Below are 26,945 nucleotides of genomic sequence, written 5' to 3' on the forward strand. Positions count from 1 at the left end.
AACCAGTATTCTGTTCTGAGTACTGGTCGGGGCGATGGTTTCTTTGGGGAGTGCAGCCAGAGCCAAGTCCACGGCATCATGGGTAGCTCAGCTGCATTGGGGAAGGGGGGGAGGAAAATGAGTGGAAGAGCAATAGTGGTAGGGCATTCGATAGTTAGGAGAGCAGACAGGCGTTTCTGCGGCTGTAGACATGACTTCAGGAAGGTATGTTGCCTTCCTGGTGCCAGGGTCAAGGATGTCACCGAGCAGCTGCAAGGAATTCTGGGTAGAGAGGGTGAACAGCCAGAAGTTGTGGTCTATATCAGTACCAATGACATAGGCAGAAAGAGGGATGAGGTCCTGCAGGCAGAGTTTAGGAAGCTAGGAGAGAGATTAAAAAGCAGGACCTCAAAATCAGTAATCTCCGAATTACTGCCAGTGCCACTTACTAGTGAGTACAGAAATAGGTGGATAGAGAAGATGAATGTGTGGCTGGAGAGATGGTGCAGACAGGAGGGCTTTAGATTCCTGAGGCATTGGGACCGTTTCTGGGGGAGGTGGGACCTATACAAGCCGGACGGGTTGCACCTCAACAGAGCCAGGACCAATATCCTCACGGAAGGGGTTGCTAGTGCTGTTGGGGAGGGTTTAAATTAGCTTGGCAGGGGCAAGGGAACCTGAGAATAGATTCAGTAGGGAGAGAAACAAAGTTAAAATTGGAAAGCAAAAAAGTAGAAAGTGAATTTGGAAGTCAGAGGAAACAAGGGCCAGAACATAGACAGCAAGGCAGTTTGGCAGTGCTAAATGGTATATACTTCAAGGCAAGGAGTATAGGGAATAAGGCAGATGAGCTGAGAGCATAGATTGACACTTGGGAGTATGATATTATAGCTATTACTGAGACATGGCTGAAAGAAGGGCAGGTATGGCAGCTCAACATTCCTGGTTACAGGGTTTTCAGACATGATAGAGAGGGGGGTAAAAAAGGAGGTGGGGGTCGCAGTATTGATTAAAGAAACAATTCCAGCTGTGAGGAGGGATGATATGTTAGAGGGATCATCAAATGAGGCCATTTGATTGAATTGAAGAATAGAAAAGGGGTGATCACACTTCTGGGAGTGTATTATAGACCCCCAAAAATCAGCAGGAGATCGAAGAGCAAATATGTAGGCAAATATCTGAGAAGTGCAAAAACTATAGGGCAGTAATAGTAAGAGATTTCAACTACCTCAAATTAACTGGGATAAAATTAGTGTGAAGGGTATAGAGGATGCGGAATTCCTAAAATGCATTCAGGAGAACTTTTTTAGCCAGTATGTAACAAGGGGAGGGGGCGTTTCTGGACTTAGTTTTAGGCAATGAAGGTGGAAGGGGTATCAGTGGGAGAGAATTTTGGTGCTAGTTATCATAATTCAATTAGATTTAGGATAGTGATGGAAAGGGACAAAGATAGACCAGGAATAAAAGTTCTCAATTGGGAAAAAGCCAATTTTGCTAAACTGAGATGGGGTTTAGCCAAAGTGGACTGGAAACAGCTACTTGAAGGTAAATCAGTGTCAGAGCAGTGGGAGGCGATGCTGTGGGCCGTGGGTTCCCAGGAGCTGAGCTGCGGCCACAGAGCCCGAGCCGGGCGGACTTTCCTCGGTCTGGCCCCGCCGCCATACCCCGGCTCCCCGCCCCATGGCCTGGACCTTCAGCCTGCAGGGCCTGGCTTTCCTGGCTACCACGAGGTTGTTCGAGCGCGACGAAAAAGAGCGGCAAAAAGCCAAGCTAATCAAACAGGCAAAGCTGAGTGCCACGAAGGGGAATCAGGAGGACGCTGAGTAGATCTTCCATCAGGCCTTGCACTTAGCCCAGCAGTCACACAACAACCAGGCCATCACCTACACCTACACTCAGATGGCGAACCTGGGCTTTCTTCAAGGAGATCTGCTCAACTGACTACCCTCCAAAACTGACTGCATCATTAACTGTAAAGCGCTTTGGCACCTCTGGTGGTTGTGAAAGGCGCTATATAAATATAAATCTGGGCCTCCAACCCTCCGGCGACATTTGGGCCTCCAACCCTCCGGTGCTATTCGGGCCTCCAACCCTCCGGCGACATTTGGGCCTTCATCCCTCCGGCGACATTCGGGCCTCCAACCCTCCGGTGCTATTCGGGCCTCCAACCCTCCGGTGCTATTCGGGCCTCCAACCCTCCGGTGCTATTCGGGCCTCCAACCCTCCGGTGCTATTCGGGCCTCCAACCCTCCGGCGACATTTGGGCCTCCAACCCTCCGGTGCTATTCGGGCCTCCAACCCTCCGGTGCTATTCGGGCCTCCAACCCTCCGGTGCTATTCGGGCCTCCAACCCTCCGGTGCTATTCGGGCCTCCAACCCTCCGGTGCTATTCGGGCCTCCAACCCTCCGGCGACATTTGGGCCTCCAACCCTCCGGTGCTATTCGGGCCTCCAACCCTCCGGTGCTATTCGGGCCTCCAACCCTCTGGCGACATTTGGGCCTTCATCCCTCCGGCGACATTCGGGTTCCTTCCTCCAACGACTTTCTGGCCTACCCCCGGCCACTGGTCCCATTCAACGGCGGAGTCTCTGTCGAGCACGTGATGTGCACAATGGCTGTGGTCACTCTGACCTATTTGACCTCTCCTCTTTCCACAAAGTGGACCTCTGACCATCACAATGCCTGCCCTCAGCCAGACCTCGGTTTTCTCACCACCTCACTGACGGGCGCAGCTCAGCGCCGAGCTTACAGCTCGCATCCTGCCGGAGGCAACTAGGTTCATTGAGCAGTGCCTGGTCTTCAATCATCTTGGAGCCCCTTGCCACTGGACCAAGACCTTGCTCAGCTAAGCCCCTGTGGTAGCCAGTGTGCAATGGCCACCCCATGCTAAAAGAACTAACGCACAGGCATCTTCCATCCTTCAAAATGAAGTTCCGGACCTGAAATGTCAGGACTCTCATGGACAACTACAACAGCGACAGATCGGAACGCCGCACCACCATTGTTGCCCGGGAACTTAGACGCTTCATGCCGACATCGCCGCCCTAAGCGAGACCCGGCGGGCAGGGGAAGGCCAGCTCAAGGAACAAGGTGGAGGTTGCAACTTCTTCTGGAAAGGGAAACCAGAGGAAGAACGCCGCCTCCACGAAGTCGGTTTCGCCATCAAGAACGAGCTGGTCAACTACCGCAGAGACTCCCCCTCCGGGACTAACGAACTTCTCAAGTCTCTCCGACTCACACTATCCCGGAACCAGTGCGCCACAGTTATCAGTGCATACGCCCCAATACTCGACGCAACAGATGAGGCCAAAGAGGTATTCTACCCCAGCCTTGAACAATCCCTGTCCCGCGTCTCTACGGACGACAAATTGATCCTCCTCGGCGACGTCAATGCCAGAGTCGGCAAGGATACAGGCCTCTGGGGAGAGGTGATCGGCAGAGAGGGGGTAGGGAAAACCAACTCCAGCAGTACCCTGCTCCTGACAAAATGCCTAGAACACGACCTTGTCATCAGCAACACCTTGTTCCACCAGAGGGACAAGTACAAGGCATTGTGGCAACACCCTCGCTCCAAACACTGGCACCTGCTCGACTATGTCATCGTCCGAGCAAGGGATCGCAAGGATGTGAGCATCACCCACATCATGACAGGAGCCGACAACTGCTGGACGGACCACCGCCTAATCTGTTCCGTCATCAACATTAATATAGCCCCAAAGCGACGACGGCAACAGAAGCAATGCCACAACAAAATCAACGTTGGGGCTCTCAAAGAACCAGCTAAGAGTGCCCTATACAGCCAGCGCTACACTGCTAACCTGGCGACCCTTGATGACCCCGAGACACAGAGTCCCCACAGCATTTGGTCTGCCCTCCAGGCCACCATAACCAGTGCCTGCGAAGAGACGCTCGGTCACGCAACCAGGAAACACCAGGACTGGTTTGATGAGAATGACCAGGAGATCCAAGAGCTAATAAATTGCAAGCACAGGGCATTTCTGAACCTAAAACAACCACCCACGTGGGAGCAGCTAAGCAGCTTTACAGACAGCTTAAGACTGAGGTCCGACAAAAAACCTGTGACCTAAAGAATAGAAGGTGGGTGGAAAGCGCAGGAGATTCAGCAGCTGGCCGACAACCATGATGTGCGAGGATTCATCACCACAGTCAAGTCCACCTACGGCCCAAGCACCCAAGGCCCCACCCCATAGCCAAGAACGGGGAGACACTTATCAAAGACACCGAGGCAGTCAGGGCCCGCTGGAAGGAGCACTTCATAGATCTCCTTAACCAAGACTCTGCCTTTGACATGAGTGTCCTCAACTCCATCTCGTAGCATGCTACCCGCCACCATCTCAGCAAAATCCCAGCCCTGCACGAGGTAGAAAAGGCCATCCGTCAGCTCAAGAACAAGGCATCAGGAGCAAATGGAATCCCCGCTGAGATAAAAGTATGGTGCAGAGGCACTATTGGCATGAATGCATGACCTTATTTCTCTCATCTGGAAGGAGGAGAGCATACCTGGAGATCTCAGAGATGCCATAATCATGACCGTCTTTAGAAAAAAGGGACAAGTCCGACTGCAGCAACTACAGAGGAATCTCCCCGTTATCGGCCACTGGGAAGGTCATCGCTAGAGTGTTCTCGATCAGTCCAACATCCCCAACATCAAAGCACTGACCACACTCAACCAGCTCCGTTGGACGGGCCACATTGTTCGCATGCCTGACACAAGATTCCCAAAGCAAGCGCTCTACTCCAAATTCCTACACGGCAAGCGAGCCCCAGGTAGGCAGAGGAAACATTTCAAGGACACACTCAAAACTTCCTTGATAAAGTGCAACATCCCACCGACACCCGGGAGTCCCTGGCCAAAGACCGCCCAAAGTGGAGGAAGAGCATGCGGGAGGGCGCTGAGCACCTCGAGTTTCGTCACCGAGAGCATGCAGAAAACTAGCGCAGGCAGCGGAAGGAGCGTGCGGCAAACCAGACTCCCCACCCACCCTTTCCTCCAACCACTGTCTGTCCCACTTGTGACAGAGACTGTAATTCCCATATTGGACTGTTCAGTCACCTGAGAACTCACTTTTAGAATGGAAGCAAGTCTTCCTCGATTTTGAGAGACTGCTATGATGATGATTGGAAGGCATTCAAGGAGGAGATCCTGAGGGTTCAGAGCAAGTATGTTCCCTTAAAGAAAAAGGGTGGGATTAACAAATCTAAAGTTCCCTGGATGTCAGGGACATACAAGATAGGATAAAGAAAAAAAGGGAGGCTTATGACCAATCCCGAGGGCTCAATACTGCAGAAACTCTAGAGGTGTATAGAAAGTGCAGGGTGCAATTAAAATGGATATTTGGAAAGCAAAGAGAGAGAATAAAAAAAATGTTGCCAAGTAAAATCAAGGAAAACCTAAAGATGTTTTATAAATACATTAAGAGCAAGAGGATAAGTAGAGAAAGAATGTGGCCTATTAGAGGTCATAAAGATAATCTGTGTGTGAAGGCAGAAGACATGGGTACTGTTCTGAATGAATACTTTGCATCTGTTTTCACAAAAGAGCGGGTCGATGTAGACATTGCCATGAGGGAGGAGTGTGAAATATTAGATGAAATAAACATAGTGAGAAAGGGCTTAGCAGCTTTGAAAGTAGATAAATCCCAGGCCCAGATGAAATATATCTCAGGCTGTTGAGAAGCAAAATAGGAAATGGCAGAGGCTCTGACCATCATTTCCAATCATCTCTGGCTACAGGTGTGCTGCCAGAGGACTGGAGGATTGCTAATAATGTACCTGTTTAAAAAGGGAGAAAGGCCGAATAATTACAGGCCAGTCAGCTTAACTTCAGTGGTGGGAAAATTATTGGGAAAGATTCTAGGGAGAGGATAAATCTTCATTTAGAAGGACACAGATTAATCAAGGATTGTCAGCATGGATTCGTTAAGGGAAGATCATCTCTGACTAACGTAATTGCAATTTTTGAGGAGGTAACATGGCGGGTCAGTGAGGGTAGTTTATTTGATGTAGTATATGTGGATTTTAGCAAGGCTTTTGATAAGATCCCACATGGCAGACTGGTCGCGAAAGTAAAAGCCCATGGGAGCCAGGATAAAGTGGCAAGTTGGATCCAAAATTGACTCAGAGGCAGGAAGCAAAGGGTAATGGTTGATGGGTGTTTTTGTGACTGGAAAGCTACTTCCAGTGGGGCTCCACAGGGCTCAGTTTTTTGTGGTATATATCAATGATTTAGACTTGAATGTAGTGGGCACAACCCAACTATCTAGGAGTCTACCTTAGCCCTGACGAAGAAGCCTGGCCAGCGAACTGGCAAGTCGCCGCTCGTTTAATGCGCTGGACAGGACTGCTCCAAGTGCTGTTCTACAGGGGTCAAGCGCTAGTCATAAACCAGCTGGTGGCCGCTATGTTGGGGTACCAGTTGGTCACTTTGACCCCCCCCCCCCCCGCCTGTGTTTGTCGTCAAGATACAGAAGAAGCTGGTCGACTTCTTCTGGAACAACAGGAAACACTGGGTCTCTGCCGTGGTCTTGAGTCTCCCGCTTAGGGAGGGCGGTCAGGCATTGGTGTGTGTCAGCACCCAGGCTGCGACTTTCCGTCTTCAGACCCTGCAGAGATACCTGTACGTCGAGCCCCCTCCAAGATGGTGTGCGCTGGCGATGTATTTCTTCCATCAGCAGTACTGCCTCAATTATGACACGCAGCTCCTGTTTGTTAACCTGGAGGCATCCGGACCGCCATGTGAGGGCTGCCTGTCTTTTACAGGGTCTGGAACAAAGTCACCACCAAGCGCAGTTCTCCCCCCGTCTAGAGTGGCGGCTGTCCTTCAGGAGCCGCTGCTCAGGAATCTGTACCTCCACGACCGCAGCTTTAGGTGCCAGGCGAATGAGAGGGCTGTGTTTGGCAAGGTGACCAGGGTCAGGGACCTGCTCAATGGCGGAGGAGCAGGCTGGCATGGTGCCTATCCTGGGCCAACGTCCGGCGCGTGGTCAATGCCATCGAGTCGCTAAAACCAGCACTGGGCCCTGGCTCCGTTAGGTGTGTCGAGGAGGCTCAAGCACGTGGGGCGATCCTGTCCGAACTGACCCCCGTCCGGACAGAATTCCTCATCAGCGCCAAGCCCCGAAACCTCCTCGGGAGCCGGCGCCTCACAACTTGAGCCTCCTCTGGGAAATCCCCTCTGTGCCTTTCAGTTCTGAGCGGAGGGGATTCCTGTATGGGTTGCTCTTGCACACTCTCCACTTTGCCATCCTTATCTGCCATCCGGACACGTCATGGCGCACCATCTTGACGTCCGGAGGAGGTGGGGAGCCCCGATGGAGTGCTCTCTACACGGGAGTTCTCCCTTTATTTATTGCAGACTTGACCTGGAGAGTGTTGCACAGAACAGTCCCGTGCAATAGGTTTTTAAGTCGGTTCACAAACTCCCAGGCCGCATGTAATTTCTGCAGTTTGGTGGAGTCCACGTTCCACGTGTATGTTTAATGTGTGAGGATGCAGCCTCTCTCCCAATATTTGAAGGAGCTGCTCCTTAAAATTCTGGTTGCACTTCAGTCCCACATTCCTGATCTTTGGGCACCCTGTGTGGAGGGGAGCGGGCAGGTCAGAAGGCCTCCTCATAGGACTGCTCCTGGGCAAGCGGTGTCCACCAATACGCTCGTGGCCTCCCCCGAGAGGCGGGCGCCGGAGGGACTGGAGTGCATCATCACTCCTGGCAACCAAATTTTAATTTGACCATAGTTTTTCAAAAGTATAATTTGTTTATTTGTCAGTTTTAGTGCCTCTTTAACAAGGGGGCACTTGATTTAATGTTTATTTAAAATAATTGTATGTAGTGGGTATGATTAAGAAGTTTGCAGACAATACTAAAATCGGCTGTGTGGTTGATAATGAAGAAGAAAGCTATAGACTGCAGGAAGATATCAATGAACTGGTCAACCTGGCAGCTCAGGGGCAAATGGAATTCAATCTAGAGAAGTGTGAGGGCTAACGAGGAAAGAGAATCATCATCATCATAAGCAGTTCCTCGAAATCGAGGAAGACTTGCTTCAACTCGAAAAATGAGTTCTGAGGTGACTGAACAGTCCAATACGGAAATTATAGTCTCCATCACAAGTGGGACAGACAGTCGTTGAAGGAAAGGGTGATTGGGACTGGTTTGCCGCATGCTCCTTCCGCTGCCTGCGCTTGGCTTCTGCATGCTCTCGGCGATGAGACTTGAGGTGCTCAGCACCCTCACGGGTGCACTTCCTCCACCATGGGCAGTCTTTGGCCAGGGAGTCCCAGGTGTTGGTGGGGATGTTGCACTTTATCAAGGAGGCTTTGCCCACCTTGGGCCCACCTGCCATGTAGGAGTTCCAATTAGAGTGCTTGTTTTGGGAGTCTTATGTCAGGCATGCGAACAATGTGGTCCGCCCAGCAGAGCTGGTCGAGTGTGGTCAGTGCCTCGATGCTGGGGATGTTGGCCTGGTCGCGCTTCTGTCCTCCCAGGGGATATGCAGGATCTTGCGGAGACATCGTTGGTGGTACTTCTCCAGTGATTTGTGGTGTCTGCTCTATATGGTCTACGTCTCTGAGCCATACAGGAGGGCAGGCATCACTACAGCCCTGTAGACCATTAAATACACATTAAATGGTCGGACAGAGAAGTGCAGAGGAACAAAAGGACCTTGGAGTGTATGTTCCCTGATGGTAGCAGGCCAGTTGGATAAGGTGCTTAAGAAGGCATACGGAATACTTGCCTTTATTAGCCAAGGCATAGAATACAAGAGCAGGGAGGCTATGCTTGAACTGTATAAAACACTAGTTAGCCCACAGCTAGAGTACTGAGTGCAGTTCTGGTCACCACATTACAGGAAAGATGTGATTGCACTAGAGAGGATACAGAGGAGATTTACGAGGATGTTGCCTGGACTGGAAAATTTTAGCTATGAGGAAAGATTGGATAGAGCTGGGTTTGTTTTCTTTGGAACAGAGGAGGCTGAGGGGAAACTGTTATGTATGTAAACATTGTAACTGTGTAAGACTTGCCACCAGAGGGCACAACTGTTGGAGGCCCAAGGGTCACCTGCACACCTCGTGCAAGGGAGTATAAAAGGATGTCTGCCATGCTGCTTAGGCACTCTGGAGTTGCATTAAAGAGACTAAGGTCACATCAGTTTTAGCTCACAGTACTCAATCTTGTGGAGTTCTTCCATCATCATCATCATTATCATAGGCAGTCACTCGGAATCGAGGAAGACTTGCTTCTACTCCTGAGTTCATTGGTAGCTGAACAGTCCAATATGGAAATTACAGTCTCCGTCACAAGTGGGACAGACAGTCGTTGAGGGGAGGGGTGGGTGGGACAGGTTTGCCGAATGCTCTTTCCGCTGCCTGCGCTTGATCTCTGCATGCTCTCGGCGTTGAGACTCGAGGTTCTCAGCGCCCTCCCGGATGCACTTCCTCCACCTAGGGTGGTCTTCGGCCAGGGACTCCCAGGTGTCAGTGGGGATGTCGCACTTTATCAGGGAGGCTTTTAGGGTGTCCTTGTAGTGTTTCTGCTGCCCACCTTTGGCTCGTTTTCCGTGAAGGAGCTCCGGGTAGGGCCTCAAGCCGAAGGAGAGAAATTTAATGGCCAGGTATCGCTTCTACACGCACCATCGCTCCGAGGACCAGGATGTGGCGAGCTATGTCGCCGACCTGAGATGCCTTGCAGGAACTTGCGAATTTGCTGGATTTTTGGGGGAAATGCTGCGGGACTTTTTTGTGCTTGGCATCGGCCACAAATAATTCTTCGCAAGCTGCTGTCCGCCAAATCCCTAGACCTGAGCAAGGCCATCACGATAGCCCAGGCATTCATATCCATGAGCGATAATACCAGACCTATCTGCCCAGCATCGAAGCTCTGTGTATCATCGAAGCAAGTACTGTAACATCGCTAGCAGGCAGAACTGCATATGGCAGGGCCTACACGTCTGCAGCTGCAAGACCTAGGATGACTCAGAGTCCGCCATCGGGCGTGAATGCAAATCCATTAGCACCATGTTGGCGCTGCGGGGATAATCATCGAGCCCATCAATGTCGATTCAAGCACTACGTGTGCAAAGGCTGCGAAACAATGGGGCACCTCCAGTGAATGTGCAAGAGTGCTGCGACTCACCATGTGGCAGAATCGGCAGAGGATGAACGATCTGGCACAGATCACGCAGAACAAACAAGAGAGGTAACTCAACCCGAGGAAGAAGTGTATGGGGTACACACCTTCACCACCAAGAGCCCTCCTATCATGCTGAAAGTCAAATTGAACGGTAATCCAGTATCAATGGAGTTGGACACGGGGGTGAGTCAGTCAATTATGAGACAGAAGGCTTTTGAGAAACTGTGGGGCAACAAGGCACAAAGGTTTAAACTGAGCCCGATTCAGACAAAGCTGCGCACCTATACCAAAGAACTCATACCAGTCATTGGCAGTGCGGCAGTTAAGATATCGTACGATGGAGCTGTGCATGATTTATCACTGTGGATTGTACCAGGCGATGGCCCAACGCTATTCGGCAGAAGCTGGCTGGGAAAGATTCGATGGAACTGGGACGACATCAAAGCACTATCTTCAGTGGATGATGCCTCCTGCGCCCAAGTTCTGAGCAAGTTTCCGTCGCTATTTGAACCAGGCATCGGCAACTTCACAGGCACCAAGGTGCAGATCCATCTCGTCCCCGATGCAAGGCCCATTCATCACAAGGCTCGAGCGGTTCCATATATGATGAGGGAGAAAGTCGAGATCGAACTGGACAGACTTAAACAAGAGGGAATCATATCACCAGTCGAGTTCAACGAGTGGGCCAGTCCAATTGTTCCAGTGTTGAAAAGCGATGGCACAGTCAGAATCTGCGGAGACTACAAGGTAATGATCAACCGAGTCTCGTTACAAGACCAGTCCCCTCTACCCAAGGCTGATGACCTGTTCGCAACGTTAGCGCGGGGGGTGTGGGTGGAAGTCATTCACCAAGTTGGACCTAACCTCCGCCTTCATGACACAGGAGCTGACTGAATCTTCGAAAAGATTGACGTGCATCAACACGCACAAAGGAATGTTTATATACCACAGGTGCCTTTTTGGGATTCGCTCAGCTGCTGCCATCTTCCAGAGGAACATGGAGAGTCTGCTGAAATCGGTTCTGCACACTGTTGTGTTTCAAGACGATATCCTGATCACCAGTGTGACACCACCGAGCACCTGCACAACTTGGAAGAGGTTCTAAGTCGACTAGACAGAGTGGGACTCAGGGTGAAACGCTTCAAGTGTGTTTTCCTGGCGCCAGAGGTCGAATTTTTTGGGAGAAATATTGCAGCAGACAGCATCAGACCCACGGACTCAAAGACAGAGGCCATCAACAATGCATCCAGACCACAGAATTGTGATGGAGCTGCGTTCGTTCCTGGGACTCCTCAACTATTTTGGTAACTTTCTACCCAGGTTAAGCATTTTGCTGGAACCGTTGCACATGTTGCTACGCAAGGGTGACGACTGGCATTGGGGTAAATTTCAAGAGTCAGCCTTTGAGAAGGCCAGAAACCTACTTTGTTCTCATAAGTTACTTGTACTGTGTGATCCGTGTCAATGATTAGTGCTAGCTTGTGATGCATCTTCGTACGGGGTCGGCTATGTGTTACAGCAAACCAATGTATCAGGCAAACTTTAACCAGTTGCGTACGCATCTAGAAGTCTGTCTAAGGCTGAAAGAGTCTACAACATAGTCGAGAAAGAGGTGTTAGCATGTGTATATGGGGTTAAGAAAATGCACCAATACCCATTTGGACTTCGGTTTGAGCTTGAAACCGACCACAAACCGCTCATTTCGCTGTTTTCAGAAAGCAAAGGTATAAACACCAATGCTTTGTCCCGCATCTAAAGATGGGCACTAACATTGTCCGCCTATGACTATGTTATCCGCCACAGACCAGGCATGGAGAACTGTGCTGATGCTCTCAGTCGGCTACCATTGCCCACCACCGGGGTGGAAATGGCGCAACCCGCAGACTTGCTTCTGGTCATGGATGTTTTTGAGAGCGAGGGGCCACCCGTCACTGCTCGCCAGACCAGGACCGGGACCAGCCAGGATCCTATGCTATCACTTGTAAAAAGTTGTGTCCTCAATGGGAGCTGGTTGGCCGTTCCCGGGGAAATGCAAGATGAAATTAAGCCGTTTCACCGATGCAAAAATGAAATGTCCATCCAGTCGGATTGTTTCTTATGGGGTAATCGCGTGGTTTTGCAAAAAAAAGGCAGGGAAATGTTTATACACGACCTACACAATACCCACCTAGGCACAGTAATGATGAAGGCTACCATTCCCAACAGTCCTGTCAGACTAGCCGCGCTGCAGTACAGCAATGGTCCGACCAACTCACCCATGCCAGAGTTTGACCTACAGAGCTATGGACCAAGAGCTGGAAATTTACAGGACAGAAGGAGGACATTTTGGCCCATCATTAGGCTGGATAGCTCTTGGTCGGCCGGCACCAACATGATGGGCCAAAATGTCCTCCTTCTGTCCTGTAAATTTTTATGATTCTAGACAAAGACCTGCTACTTGCTGGACCTGGTGTCCACATATTACCAGTGGCTGTGAAATTCATCACCACCCTCAATTTGTTTGCTTTTGGTTCCTTCCAGGGTGCTACCTGAGACATGGTAAGGGTGTCGCAAGCTACTGTGCATAAATGAATATGGCATGTGATGGATGGATTGTTTGTCAGGGCTGGGGGGGGTATGTAAACTTCCCTTGTGGTGACAATTGCCAGAATGAGCGGACACTCGGATTAGTGTCTCTGGCTGGATTTCCCCAGGTGTAGGATGCCATCGATTGCACACATGGAGAAGTGTGAGGTAATGCATTTGGGGAGGGCAATCCGAGCACCCCCACAGCAACCAGGAGTTTTTACAAACCACAAGGGGTATTATTCCATCAATGCACAGCTGGTGCGCAACCACAAGAAGAGGTTCATGTAGGTGTGCACCAGATTCCCTGGCAGCAGTCATGATACTTTCATACTGGGGCAGTTCAAAATGCCAGACATTTTAGTTCCAGGAAACAGACTTAAAGGCTGGCTCGGAAGAGACAATGGAAACTCACTGCAAACTTGGCTCATGACATTGTGAGGAACCCCACCAATGAGGTGCAAGAACACTACAAGGAGAGCCACATGACACCAGGTGTGTCATACAGCAAGCCATTGGGATTTTGAAGATGAACTTGAGGTGCCTATATAGGTCTTGAGGCACACTTCAGCATTCACCAGAAAGGCTGACCAGAGAGATAGTGGTTTGCTGTGTCTGGGTGTTGTCTGCGCACCTTTGGAAACTGACTCCGTGTTCTTGGATGATATCACCAAGGGGCAGCATATTGATGAGAAATAAGAGGGGGCCAATGATAGATCCTCGGAGGACACCAGAGGTAACGATGCAGGAGTGGGAAGAGAAGCCATTGTAGGAGATTTTCTGACTATGATTAGATAGATAAGAATGGAACCAAGCGAGTGCAGTCCCACCGAGCTGGACATTGGTGGAGAGGCGTTGGAGGAGGATGGAGTGATCAAAAGCTGCAGACAGGTCCAGAAGGACGAGGAGGGATGGTTTACCTTTGTCACAGTCACAAAGGATGTTATTTATGACTTTGATGAGCGCAATTTCGGTACTGTGGCAGGGGCGAAAACCAGATTGGAGGGATTCAAACACTGAATTCATGGAAAGATGGTCACAGATTTAGGAGGCATCAACACATTCAAGTGCTTTGGACAGGAAAGGGAGGTTAGAGATGGGGGTGATAGCTAGCAAGCAAAGTGGGGTCAAGGGTTGTTTTTTTGAGGAGAGGGGCGATGACAGCAGATTTGAAGGAGAGGGGGACATACCTGAGGAGAGAGAACCGTTAAAAATGTCGGCTAACATGGGAGCCAAAAAAGGAAGTTGGGTGGTCAGCAGTTTAGTGGGAATCGGGTCAAGAGAGCAGGAAGTGGGTCTCATGGACAAGATGAGTTTAGAGAGATTAAGAGGGGACATCAAAGAGAAACTAGAGAAAGATATGAGTTTAGGGCTAGGACAGGTGAGAGCCTCAGAGGATGTTTGGCCCTGTGGGCTAGTTGAAGGAAGGGAACTCACAGAGGCAGCTGATCGATTGGTCTCAATCTTTGAGACAAAGAAGTCCATAAGCTCCTCACACTTGTTGTTGGAGGTGACTGTGGTGGAGACAGGGGAGCGGGGTTTAAGGAGATGGTTAGTAGTAGAGAATAGTAGCCTCGGGTTATTTTTGCAATCCAGAATGATCCTGGAATAGTGAGCAGTTTTTTTTAAACAAGAGTAAGAACCGATAGTATTTTATGTGTTCGAGCCAGATCTGGTGGTGAATGATTAAACCAGTTGTCCGCCACATCCGTTCAAGTCTGCACCCTTTTGACTTGAGGGAGCGAAGATGAGGGCTGTACTGGGGGAACAGTAAGGGCGGGAGAGAGTAATGTTTTTAATAGGGACTAGGGCATCAAAAGTGGTAGTGAGAGTGTGATTGAACAGATCGGTGGATGAAGAAATATCATTGTTAAAAGAGGGCCAAAGGTTGGACAGTTTCGAGTTGATAAGTGCAATTGTAATTGAATTTGGAAAGAGTTTTTTCTCAGGGCGGATGCAGAAGGAAGTAGGTTTGGATTGGGAAAGGGGAATGTGGGTTGAGAGCGATATAAGGAAATAGTCAGAGATGGCTTTATCTTTCTTTGATACGATTGGAATAGAAAGGCCACGAGAGATTGCAAGGTCAAGGGGGTGGCCGTGATTATAGGTTGAAGAATTTACATGAAGGGCAAGACTAAGGAAGGACAGGAGGGTAGTGAACTCAGAGGAGAGAAAGCAAGATGAGTTGAGATGGAGTTTGAAGTCACCGAGAATGAGAAGTCACTCGATGCAAAGGCTGAGGGAGGAAAGCAGTGAGGATATATCCGTGATAAAGTTTTTAATGTAATAATGGATACACAGGATGTGTTGCAGGATATAATAATGGACACATAGGAAAGAGTTACAGATTGTAATAATGTGCACAGGAGAGATTACAGGATGTAATAATGGATACACAGGAGAGAGTTACAGGATATAATAATGGATACATAGGAGAGTGTTACAGGATGTAATACTGGACATACAGGAGAGACATGCAGGATGGAATAATGGACATACAGGAGAGAGTTACAGGATGTAATAATGGACACACAGGAGAGAGTTACAGGATGTAATAATGGACACACAGGAGAGAGTTACAGGATGTAATAATGGATACACAGGAGAGAGTTACAGGATATAATAATGGATACATAGGAGAGTGTTACAGGATGTAATACTGGACATACAGGAGAGACATACAGGATGGAATAATGGACACACAGGAGAGTGTTACAGGATGTAATAATGGATACACAGGATGTTTTTACGGGATGTAATAGTGGATACTCAGGAGCGAGTTACAGATTGTAATAATGGACACATTGAGATTGTTACAGAATTTTAAAGTTGATACACAGGAGAGAGTTACAAGTTGTAACAAATGATACACAGTAGAGAGTTACAGGCTGTAATAATGGCTACACAGCAGAGAGTTACAGGCTGTTGTTACGTTTGTACTGTACCTATGAATGATTCCATGAGCCAATGTGTTATACTCAAACTGTAGTGACCTTGGTCCTTTATTCCAAACTCCAGAGTGAAGCAGCCACATGGTGGCTCCCCTTTTATACAGCCCCTGCCACCAGGGAAGGACAGGAAACCCTGGTCTCCACCAGTTGCACCCTCTAGTGGTGCCAGCATGTATACACACAGTGTAAACCTTATTGATAGTACATCAGGTAAACAAGTCTCCATCTTATGCAACTATACAGTGACTACATAGAGAGTATATCTATAGTCTGCATATACAACAGCTCTAATAATGGATACACAGCAGAGAGTTACAGAATGTAATAATGGATACTCAGCAGAGAGTTACAGGGTGTAATAATGGATACACAGGAGTGAGTTAGAGTTTGTAATAATGGATGCACAGGAGCGAGATAGAGGATGTAATAATGGATATACAGGAGAGTGTTGCAGGCTGTAATAATGGATACACAGCGGAGAGTTACAGGATGTAATAATGGACACACAGGAGAAAGTTGTAGGATGAGAGTTGCTAAAGTAAACGATGGTCTGTTAGTGGATGAGGCAGGGGAATTAATAATAAGAAACAGGGAAGTCGCAGAGACTTTCAACAAATCTTTTGTATTGGTCTACACGGTAGAAGACACTAAAACATCCCAATAATTGATAATCAAGGGGCTATTGGGAGTGGGATCTTAAAACAATCATTATCATTCAAGAAAAAGTACTAGGCAAACTAATGGGACTAAAAGTGGACAAGTCCCCTGGACCTGATGGCTTGTATCCTAGGGTCTTAAAAGAAGTGGCTGCAGAGATAGTGGATACATTGGTTGTAATCTACTAAAATTCCCTGAATTCGGCGGCGATCCCAGCAGATTGGAAAACCGCAAATGTAACACCCCTATTTAAAAAAGGAGGCAGACAGAAAGCAGGAAACTATAGACCGATTAGCCTAACATCTGTCATTGGAAAAATGCAGGAGTCCATTATTAAGGAAGCAGTAGCAGGACATTTGGAAAAGCATGATTCAATCAAGCAGAGTCAGCTTGGTTTTATGAAAGGAAACCATGTTTGACAAATTTGCTGGAGTTCTTTGAGGATGTAACGAGCAGGGTGGATAAGGGGGAACCAGTGGATGTGGTGTATTTGGATTTCCAGAAGGCTTTCAATAAGGTGCCACATAAAAGGTTACCGCACAAGATAAAAGCTCACGGGGTTGGTGGTAATATATTAGCATGGATAGAAGATTAGTTAACTAATAGAAAACAGAGAGTCGGTATAAATGGGTAATTTTCTGGTTGGCAAACAATGACTAATGAGGTGCCACAGGGATCGGTGCTTGGTCCTCAACTATTTACAATCTATATTACTGACTTGGATGAAGGGACCGAGTGTAATGTAACCAAGTTTGCTGATGATAGAAAGATGGGTGGGAAAGCAAAGTGTGAGGGGGACACAACAAATCTACAAAGGGATATATATAAGCTAAGTGAATGAGCAGAAATTTGGAAGATGAAGTATAATGTGGGAAAATGTGAGGTTATCCACTTTGGCAGAAATAATAGAAAAGCAAATTATAATATAAATGGAGAAAAATTGCAAAGTGCTGCAGTACAGAGAGATCTGTGGGTCCTTGTGCATGAAACACAAAAAGTTAGTATGCAAATACAGCAAGTAATCAGGAAGGCAAATGGAATGTTGTCCTTTATTGCAAGGGGGATAGAGTATAAAAGCAGAGAAGTCCTGCTACAACTGTACAGAGTATTGGTGAGGCCACACCTGGAGTACTGCGTACAGTTTTGGTCTCCGTAATTAAGGAAGGATATACTTGCATTGGAGGCTGTTCAGAGAAGGTTCACTAGGTTGATTCCGGAGATGAGGGGGTTGACTTATGAGGATAGGTTGAGTAGGTTGGGCATATACACATTGGAGTTCAGAAGAATGAGAGGTGATCTTATTGAAGCTTATAAGATAATGAGGGGGCTTAACAAGGTGGATGCAGAGAGGATATTTCCACTCATCGGGGAAACTAAAACTAGGGGACATAGTCTTAGAATAAGGGGCGGCCCATTTAAAACTGAGATGAGGAAAAATTTCTTCTCTCAGAGGGTTGTAAATCTATGGAATTCTCTGCCCCAGAGAGCTGTGGAGGCTGTGTCATTGAATATATTTAAAGCGGAGATAGACAGATTTTTGAGCGATAAGAGAGTAAAGAGTTATGGGGAGTGGGCAGAGTCCATGATCAGATCAGCCATGATCTTATTGAATGGTGGAGCAGGCTCAAAGGGCCAAATTATCTACTCCTGTTCCTATTTCTTATGTTCTTATGTTCTTATTCAGAGAAGGTTGATGAGGTTAATTCCTGAGATGAGTTCCAGGTTGTAATATTGGACACACAGGAGCGAGTTACAGGATGAGAGTAGCAAAACTAAACATTGGTCCCTTAGAGGATGAGACAGGAGAATTAATAATGGGAAACAGGGAAATGGCAGAGACTTTGAGCAAATTTTTTGTACCGGTCTTCATGGTAGAAGACACTAAAAGCATCCCGATAATTGATAATCAAGGGGCTATAGGGACGGGGGAACTTAAAATAATCACTATCACTAGTGAAAAAGTACGAGTCAAACTAATGGGACTAAAGGTGGACAAGTTCCCTGGACCTGGTGGCCTGCATCCAAGGATCTTAAAAGAAGTGGCTGCGGAGATAGTGGATGCATTGGTTGTAATCTACCTGGATTCTGGAGAGGTCCCAGCAGATTGGAAAACCACAAATGTAACGCCCCTATTTAAGAAAGGAGGGAGACACAAAGCAGGAAACTATAGTCTAACATCTGTCATTGGGAAAATGCTGGAATCAATTATTAAGGAAGTAGTAGCAGGATATTTAGAAAATCATAATGCAGTAAAGCAGAGTCAGCATGGTTTTCTTAATGGGAAATCATGTTTGACAAATTTGCTGGAGTTCTTTGAGGATGTAACGAGCAGGATGGATAAAGGGGAACCAGTAGATGTCGTGTATTTGGATTTCAAGAAGGCATTTGATAAAGTTACTGTACAAGATAAGAGCTCAAGGGGTTGGGGGTAATATATTAGCATGGATAGAGGATTGGTTAACTAACAGAAAACAGAGAGTTGGGATTGTCATGTATTCAACCAGCAATGTAACCCATGTATAATCTGACCTAAGTTGTACACTGTGAGAATAATGATCACTAGGTGGTGAACTTGTGGGAGACACTCCTAACCTGGACCTTCAGATATAAAAGGGGAAGCTCCACCCACTTCCTGCACTTGAGTGCTAAGGAATAAAGGACAGGTCACAGACTGACCTTCTCTCAAGCATGGGCCTCGTGTGCATTTATACTGTACAGTAAGGACGTATCAATGGCGACTAGAAATTGGGATTTAAACCACGCGAGCATGGCCACTAGCAGAACAGACAAGAGGTACTGTGTTAAAGAATGGTTGGGACAGAGATTCAACATTGTTAAAACAGCACACAATTCTCCAGGTAGACAAGGGCATGCCCCAACATGTAGTCGAACCCAGAGGGGGAGTACGACAAAGACAATGGCAAGCTGAACTGTGATTCACGCCATTGCAAGGGACAATGCGGCCAGTAATGGGGCCATCAACATCTGTTAATGGCGCACTCAAGGACAATAACAGGGGCAGTCAGGGACGATCGACTGGCAAGGGACCTTTTGTTTCCAACATGTTGGAGGCGTGGAGGCACACACTCAGCCGGAGTTTGCAGAGATGAGCAAAATACCTGCAGAAATTGCAGAAATGAACGCTGGGGGAAATCGCTGGAAGCTGAAGTTCAGCAAGTTCATGTGGAGCACGTATACAGTTCATACACCAGCCACCAGCCACCGATAATGATGAAAGTGCTCCTCAATGGCATTCCAGTATCAATGGAGCTAGACACGGGGGCCAGCCAGTCCTGATGGGTATCAAACAGTTCGAAAAGTTGTGGGCGTCCAAGGCCAGGAGGACAAAATTATCGCAGATTGACGCACAGCTACGGACATACACAAAGGCGATCATTCCGGTGCTAGGCAGCGAGACGGTAGTCGTGACCCACAAAGAGTCGGAGAACAAGTTGCCACTCTGGGTTGTCCCGGGGGACGGTCCCACACTGCTGGGGAAGAGTTGGCTTGCTGTCATGAACTGGAAATGAGGCGATGTCAATGCAATTTCCTCTGTGGAGTGAGTATCATGCTCACAGATCCTGGACAAATTTGACTCATTATTTCAACCCGGCATTGGCACTTTCATAGGGGCTAAGGTAGTGATTCACCTCAACCCGGACGCCAGGCCTGTACACCACAAGGCCAGGGCGGTGCCGTACGTGATGCGGGAAAAGATAGAAGGCGAATTGGACCGCCTGCTGAGGGAAGGCATCATCTCGCCAGTCGAATTCAGTGACTGGGTGAGCCCGATTGTGCCGGTGCTCAAGACGATGGGTCAGTCAGGATTTGTGGTGATTACAAGGCCACCATCAATCGGGTGTCACTCCAAGACCAGTACCCGCTACCGAGAGCGGAGGACCTCTTTGCGACGCTATCCAGTGGCAAACTTTTTTCAAAATTTGACCTGACCTCAGCTTACATGACCCAGGAGCTGGCGAGTGAGTCGAAGAAGCTGACCACCATCACGACACACAACATAATAAGAACATAAGAACATAAGAATTAGGAACAGGAGTAAGCCATCTAGCCCCTCGAGCCTGCTCCTCCATTCAACAAGATCATGGCTGATCTGGCCGTGGACTCAGCTCCACTTACCCGCCTGCTCCCCATAACCCTTAATTCCCTTATTGGTTAAAAATCTATGTATCTGTGACTTGAATACATTCAATGAGCTAGCCTCAACTGCTTCCTTGGGCAGAGAATTCCACAGATACACAACCCTCTGGGAGAAGAAATTCCTTCTCAACTCTGTTTTAAATGGGCTCCCCCATATTTTGAGTCTGTGCCCCCTAGTTCTATTCTCCCCGACCAGTGGAAACAACCTCTCTGCCTCTATCTTGTCTATCCCTTTCATTATTTTAAATGTTTCTATAAGATCACCCCTCATCCTTCTGAACTCCAACGAGTAAAGACACAGTCTACTCAATCTATCACCATAAGGTAACCCCCTCATCTCTGGAATCAGCCCAGTGAATCGTCTCTGTACTCCCTCCAAAGCTAGTATATCTTTCCTTAAGTAAGGTGACCAAAACTGCACACAGTACTCCAGCTGCGGCCTCACCAATACCCTATACAGTTGCAGAAGGACCTCCCTGCTTTTGTACTCCATCCCTCTCGCAATGAAGGCCAACATTCCATTTGCCTTCCTGATTACCTGCTGCACCTGTAAACTAACGTTTTGGGATTCATGCACAAGGACCCCCAGGTCCCTCTGCACCCAATGGGTTGTTTGAGTACAACAGATGTCCGTTCGGGATTCGCTCGGCCGCCGCGATCTTTCAACGAAATATGGAAAGCCTCCTCAAGTCGATTCCAGGGGCGGTGGTTTTTCAGGACGACATCCTCATCATGGGTTACGATATGGAAGAACACCTCCACAACCTGGAGGAGGTGCTACGCAGACTGGACCGGGTAGGGCTGCGACTGAAAAAGACGAAGTGTGTCTTCCTAGCTCCAGAGGTAGAATTCCTGGGGATGAGGGTAGCAGCAGACGGGATCAGCCCTACCTCGTCCAAGACAGAAGCGATCCAGAGAGCACCCAGACCCCGTAACACGACGGAGCTGCATTCGTTCCTGGGGCTCCTGAACTATTTTGGCAACTTTCTTCCCAAATTGAGCACGCTGTTAGAGCCGCTACATGTGCTCCAACGCAAAGGTCGCGAATGGGTCTGGGGGGACAGCCAGGAAAGGGCTTTTAATAGAGCACGCAATTTGATATGTTCCAACAATCTGTTAACACTATATGACCCATGCAGGATGTGGGGCTTGAACCTGCAACTTTCAGACTCAGAAGTGCTTCCTCATAGCCGAGGCTGACATTTATCTTCTACTCAGAGATGTGTATCCTGCGGCGAGTGGCTCATCTCCTGACTCCCTGAAGCCTCTCCACCACCTACAAGGCACACGTCAGAAGCACCAATAGACAAGTTGACTGCCTGTTTTTCCTACATTACAACACTGACTACACTTCAAAAATACTTCATTGACTGTAAAGTGCTTTGGGACATCTGAGGTTGCGAAAGACACTACAAATGCAAGTATTTCTTTAAGGGAGTCATGACTGGAAAACTCTGCAAATGGAAGAGGACTAATGCCTTTGCTCTGGGGCAGAAGTCTCGAACCTTCTATTTACATAACTGCTTCTCAGTATTTTTCCATCAGCCCCTGACACACAAATTTGCAAAATCCCATCAGTAATGTTTGCAAATGATTCCAAAAACATCATAATCTCCAAACAAATGACTTCTGGTGCTCAGAGACAATCTGCTCGCACTCAAGGGGATCGGACGAAACTTGGGAGACTTGGGTTACGGATCTAAAGACTCACTTCCTTGACTGATAAACCACAGCAACGTACTGAGCTTGTAAAGTAACGAGAAAGAGAAACATTAAGACAAGCATTGTTGCTACTTCTTTAGAGGAAGGAGCATTCCAAATAGATCCACTTCAGAATAAAGTAGAATAATATCACTGCATGGGCACTGAGGTAATTATTTATTGCCCGGAATAACGCAAGTGTATCCATTCTTTGTTGTCAACAACATCAGTCATTGAAGGTTGGCATGCAGGTACAGCAGGCGGTTAAGAAAGCAAATGGCATGTTGGCCTTCATAGCGAGGGGATTTGAGTACAGGGGCAGGGAGGTGAGGCCACACCTGGAGTATTGTGTACAGTTTTGGTCTCCTAACTTGAGGAAGGACATTCTTGCTATTGAGGTAGTGCAGCGAAGGTTCACCAAACTGATTCCCGGGATGGCGGGACTGACATATCAAGAAAGACTGGATCAACTGGGCTTGTATACACTGGTGTTCAGAAGAATGAGCGGGGATCTCATAGAAACGATTAAAATTCTGACGGGTTTAGACAGGTTAGATGCAGGAAGAATGTTCCCAATGTTGGGGAAGTCCAGAACCAGGGGTCACAGTCTAAGGATAAGGGGTAAGCCATTTCGGATCGAGATGAGGAGAAACTTCTTCACCCAGAGAGTGGTGAACCTGTGGAATTCTCTACCACAGAAAGTTGTTGAGGTCAATTCACTAAATATATTCAAAAAGGAGTTGGATGTAGTCCTTACTACTAGGGGGATCAAGGGGTATGGCGAGAAAGCAGGAATGGGGTACTGAAGTTGCATGTTCAGCCATGAACTCATTGAATGGCGGTGCAGGCTCGAAGGGCCGAATGGCCTACTCCTGCACCTATTTTCTATGTTTCTATGTTTCTATGTTTCTATGCAAGAAACTTGTGTTAATGTGCGATGCGTCGTCCTATGTTGTCGGGTGTGTGTTGCAGCGTGTCAATGCCAAGGGTCAGTTACAGTCAGTAGCTTATGCCTCCAGAAGTCTGTCCCAGGCAGAAAGGGGCTATGGGATGGTAGAACAGGAGGCGCTCGCATGTGTATATGCGGTAAAGAAAATGCACCAGTACCTGTTTGGCAGGAAATTTGAGCTGGAGACAGATCACAAACCCCTAACGTCCCTTTTGGTCGACAACAAGGCCATAAATGCAAACGCATCGGCCCGCATACAGAGGTGGGCACTCACATTAGCCACCTACGATTACACAATTCGGCACAGACCAGGCACCGAAAACTGCGCCGATGCACTCAGCAGGCTCCCACTAGCCACCACTGAGGGGGCTACCGAGCATGCTGCTGAGATGGCCATGGCTGTTGAAGCTTTCGGAAGCGAAGGCTCACCCGTGACCGCCCGTCAGATTAAAGTCTGGACAAATAGAGACCTGCTATTGTCTCTAGTCAAGAAATGTGTCCTGAATGGGGACTGGGCAGCCACGTACAGGGCATGCCCTGAGGAATTTAAACCATTTCACAGGCACAGGGATGAACTGTCGATTCAGGCCGATTACCTACTGTGGGGAAACCGCGTAGCCATGCCCCAGATGGGCAGAGAGGCGTTCATCAGAGAACTCCACAATGAGCACCCGGGCATTGTCATAATGAAGGCAATTGTCAGGTCACACGTTTGGTAGCCAGGGATAGACGCAGATCTGGAACTTTGTGTTCGCAGGTGCAACACGTGTGCCCAGCTGGGCAATGCGCCCAGGGAAGCCCCCCTTAGCCCCTGGCAATGGCCTGCCAAGCCTTGGTCACGCATCCATGTGGACTACGCAGGTCCTTTCATGGGAAAAATGTTTTTGGTTGTAGTAGACGCCTACTCCAAATGGATCGAGTGTGACATTTTAAATTCAAGTACATCCTCTGCCATGGTAGAAAGTCTACAGGCAATGTTCACCATCCACGGTCTACCGGACATCTTGGTCAGCGACAATGGCCCGTGCTTCACAAGCACTGAATTCCAGGACTTCATGGCAGGCAATAGGATTCACCATGTCAGAACGGCACCGTTCAAGCCGGCCTCAAACGGCCAGGCAGAACGAGCAGTGCAGATAATCAAACAGGGGATGATCAGAATCCAAGGGGGTTCCCTACAAAGCCGCTTATCATGTTTCCTGTTGGCCTACAGATCCCGACCACACTCGCTCACAGGGGTTCCACCTGCAGAGCTGCTAATGAAAAGGGCGCTCAAAACCCGGTTATCCCTTATACACCCCACCATGAAAGAAATTGTCACCATATCACTACCATGACAGGAATGCGAGGGCACGATGTATTGATGTAAATGACCCTATTTTTGTCCTCAACTACGCTGCAGGGCCCAAATGGCTCGCAGGCACTGTGATTGCCAAAGAGGGAAATAGGATTCTGGTAGTTAAACTTACCAATGGACAAATCTGCCGCAAACATGTGGATCAAACAAAAAGGAGGTTCAGCATCCCCATAGAAGAAGCAGAGGAAGAACACAATATAGAGTTCACTCCTCCACAGGTGACCGAACACAGGGACCAAAGAGAGGAGATCCCAGTCACTGTGGGCAGTCCGGACAGGCCTGAGGCACCGCAAACAGTAGACACTCAGGCCAGCGCCCAACAACCGGAGCCCCAACTCAAGCGCTCTACAAGAGAGCGTAAACCACCAGAGAGACTTAACCTGTGATCCCGATAAGACTTTTGGGGGGGAGGTGATGTCATGTATTCAACCAGCAATGTAACCCATGTATAATCTGACCTAAGTTGTACACCGTGAGAACAATGACCACTAGGTGGTGAACTTGTGGGAGACACTCCTAACCTGGACCTTCAGATATAAAAGGGGAAGCTCCACCCACCTTCATCACTTGAGTGCTAAGGAATAAAAGACAGGTCACAGACTGACCTTCTCTCAAGCATGGGCCTCATGTGCATTTATACTGTATAGTAAGGACGTATCAGGGATAAATGGGTCATTTTCTGGTTGGAAAATAGTGACTAGTGGGGTGCCGCAGGGATCAGTGCTGGCTCCTCAACTATTTACAATCTATATTAGTGACTTGGATGAAGGGACTGAGTGTAATGTAGCCAAGTTTACTGATGATACAAAGATGGATGGGAAAACAAATTTTGAGGAGAACACAAAAAATCTGCAAAGGAACATAGACAGGCTAAGTGAGTGGGTAAAGATTTGACAGATGGCATGTAATGTGGGAAAATGTGAGGTTATCCACTTTGGTAGGAAAAACAAAAAAGCAAATTATCATTTAAATGGGGAGAGATTACAAAATGCTGCAGTACAAAGGGATCTGGGGGTCCTTGTACATGAAACACAAAAATTTAGCATGCAGGGGCAGCAAGTAATTAGGAAGGCAAATGGAATTTTGGCCTTTATTGCAAGGGTATGGTGAGACCACACATGGAGCACTGCGTACAGTTTTAGGCTCCTTATTTAAAGGAGCGATTTACTTGCATTGGCAGTTCAGAGAAAGTTCACTAGGTTGATTCCTGAGGTGAAGGGTTGGCTTATGAAGAAAGGTTGAGCAGGTTGGGCCTATACATATTGGAGTTTAGAAGAATGAGATGTGATCTTATTGAAATGTATAAGATTCTGAGTGGGCTTGACAGGGTAGATGCAGGGAGGATGTTTCCCCTCGTGGGGGAATCTAGAAATAGGGAGCATAGTTTCAGAATAAGGGGTCGCCCATTTAAAATGGAAATGAGGAGCAATTTCTTCTCTGAGGGTCATGAATCTATGAAATTCTCTACCCCTGTGGCGGCTGAGCAATTGAATATATTTAAGGTGGAGATAACAGATTTTTGAACGATAAGGGAGTCAAGGATTATGGGGAATGGGCAGGGAAGTGGAGTTGAGGCCAAGATCAGATCAACCATGATCCTACTGACTAGTGGAGCAGGCTCGAGGGGCCAAATGGCCTACACCTGCTCCTATTTCTTATGTTCTTATCATGTAATAATAGATACCCAGGAGTGTGTTACAGGATGTTATAATGGTACAAAGGAAAATGGAATTCAATCCGTATAAGCGTGAGGTTATTTGGGGAGGTCTAACAAGGCAAGGGAATACACATTAAGTGGTACGACACTGAAAAGTCTAATGGAACAAAGAGACCTTGGAGTGCAGGTCCACAGATCCCTGAAGGTAGCAGGACAGGTAGATAAGGTGGTTAAGAAGGCATATGGAATACTTGCCTTTATAAGTCGAGGAATAGAATACAAGAGCAAGGAGGTTATGCTTAAACTGTATAATACACTGGTTAGGCCGCAGCTGGAGTACTGTGTGCAGTTCTGGTCACCACATTACAGGAAAGATGTGATTGCACTGGAAAGGGTGCAGAGGAGATTTACAAGAATGTTGCCTGGACTGGAGCATTTTGGCTATGAGGAAAGATTGGAGATGTTGCATCTGTTTTCTTTGGAGCAGAGGAGGCTGAGGGGAGACCTGATTGAGGTGTATAAAATTATGAAGGGCCTGGATAGAGTGGATAGGAAGGACCTGTTTCCCTTGGCAGAGGGTTCAACAATCAAGGAGCATAGATTTAAAGGAATTGTGGGAGGTTTAGAGGAGATATGAAGGGAAATTTCTTCACCCAGAGGATGGTGGGGGTCTGGAAATCGCTGCCTGAAAGGGTGGTAGAGGCAGAAACCTTCACCACATTTAAAATATACTTGGATCTGCACTTAAAGTGCTGTAACCTACAGAGCTACGGAACAAGAGCTGGAAAGTGGGATTAGCCTGGATAGTTCTTGGTCGG

At 48.0% G+C, this 26,945-nt stretch overlaps 1 protein-coding gene across 3 annotated transcripts in view; it reads right to left on the reverse strand.

Annotated features, from left to right (window-relative positions):
• The window catches only part of LOC139260120 (hexokinase HKDC1-like), a 448,074-nt gene that overhangs the window by 111,873 nt on the left and 309,256 nt on the right, over positions 1 to 26,945 (reverse strand). The gene's annotated exons all lie outside the window — the stretch shown is intronic.

The sequence above is a fragment of the Pristiophorus japonicus genome, chromosome 3 (assembly GCF_044704955.1).
Source record: "Pristiophorus japonicus isolate sPriJap1 chromosome 3, sPriJap1.hap1, whole genome shotgun sequence".
In the NCBI taxonomy this organism is placed as follows: Eukaryota; Metazoa; Chordata; class Chondrichthyes; family Pristiophoridae; genus Pristiophorus; species Pristiophorus japonicus.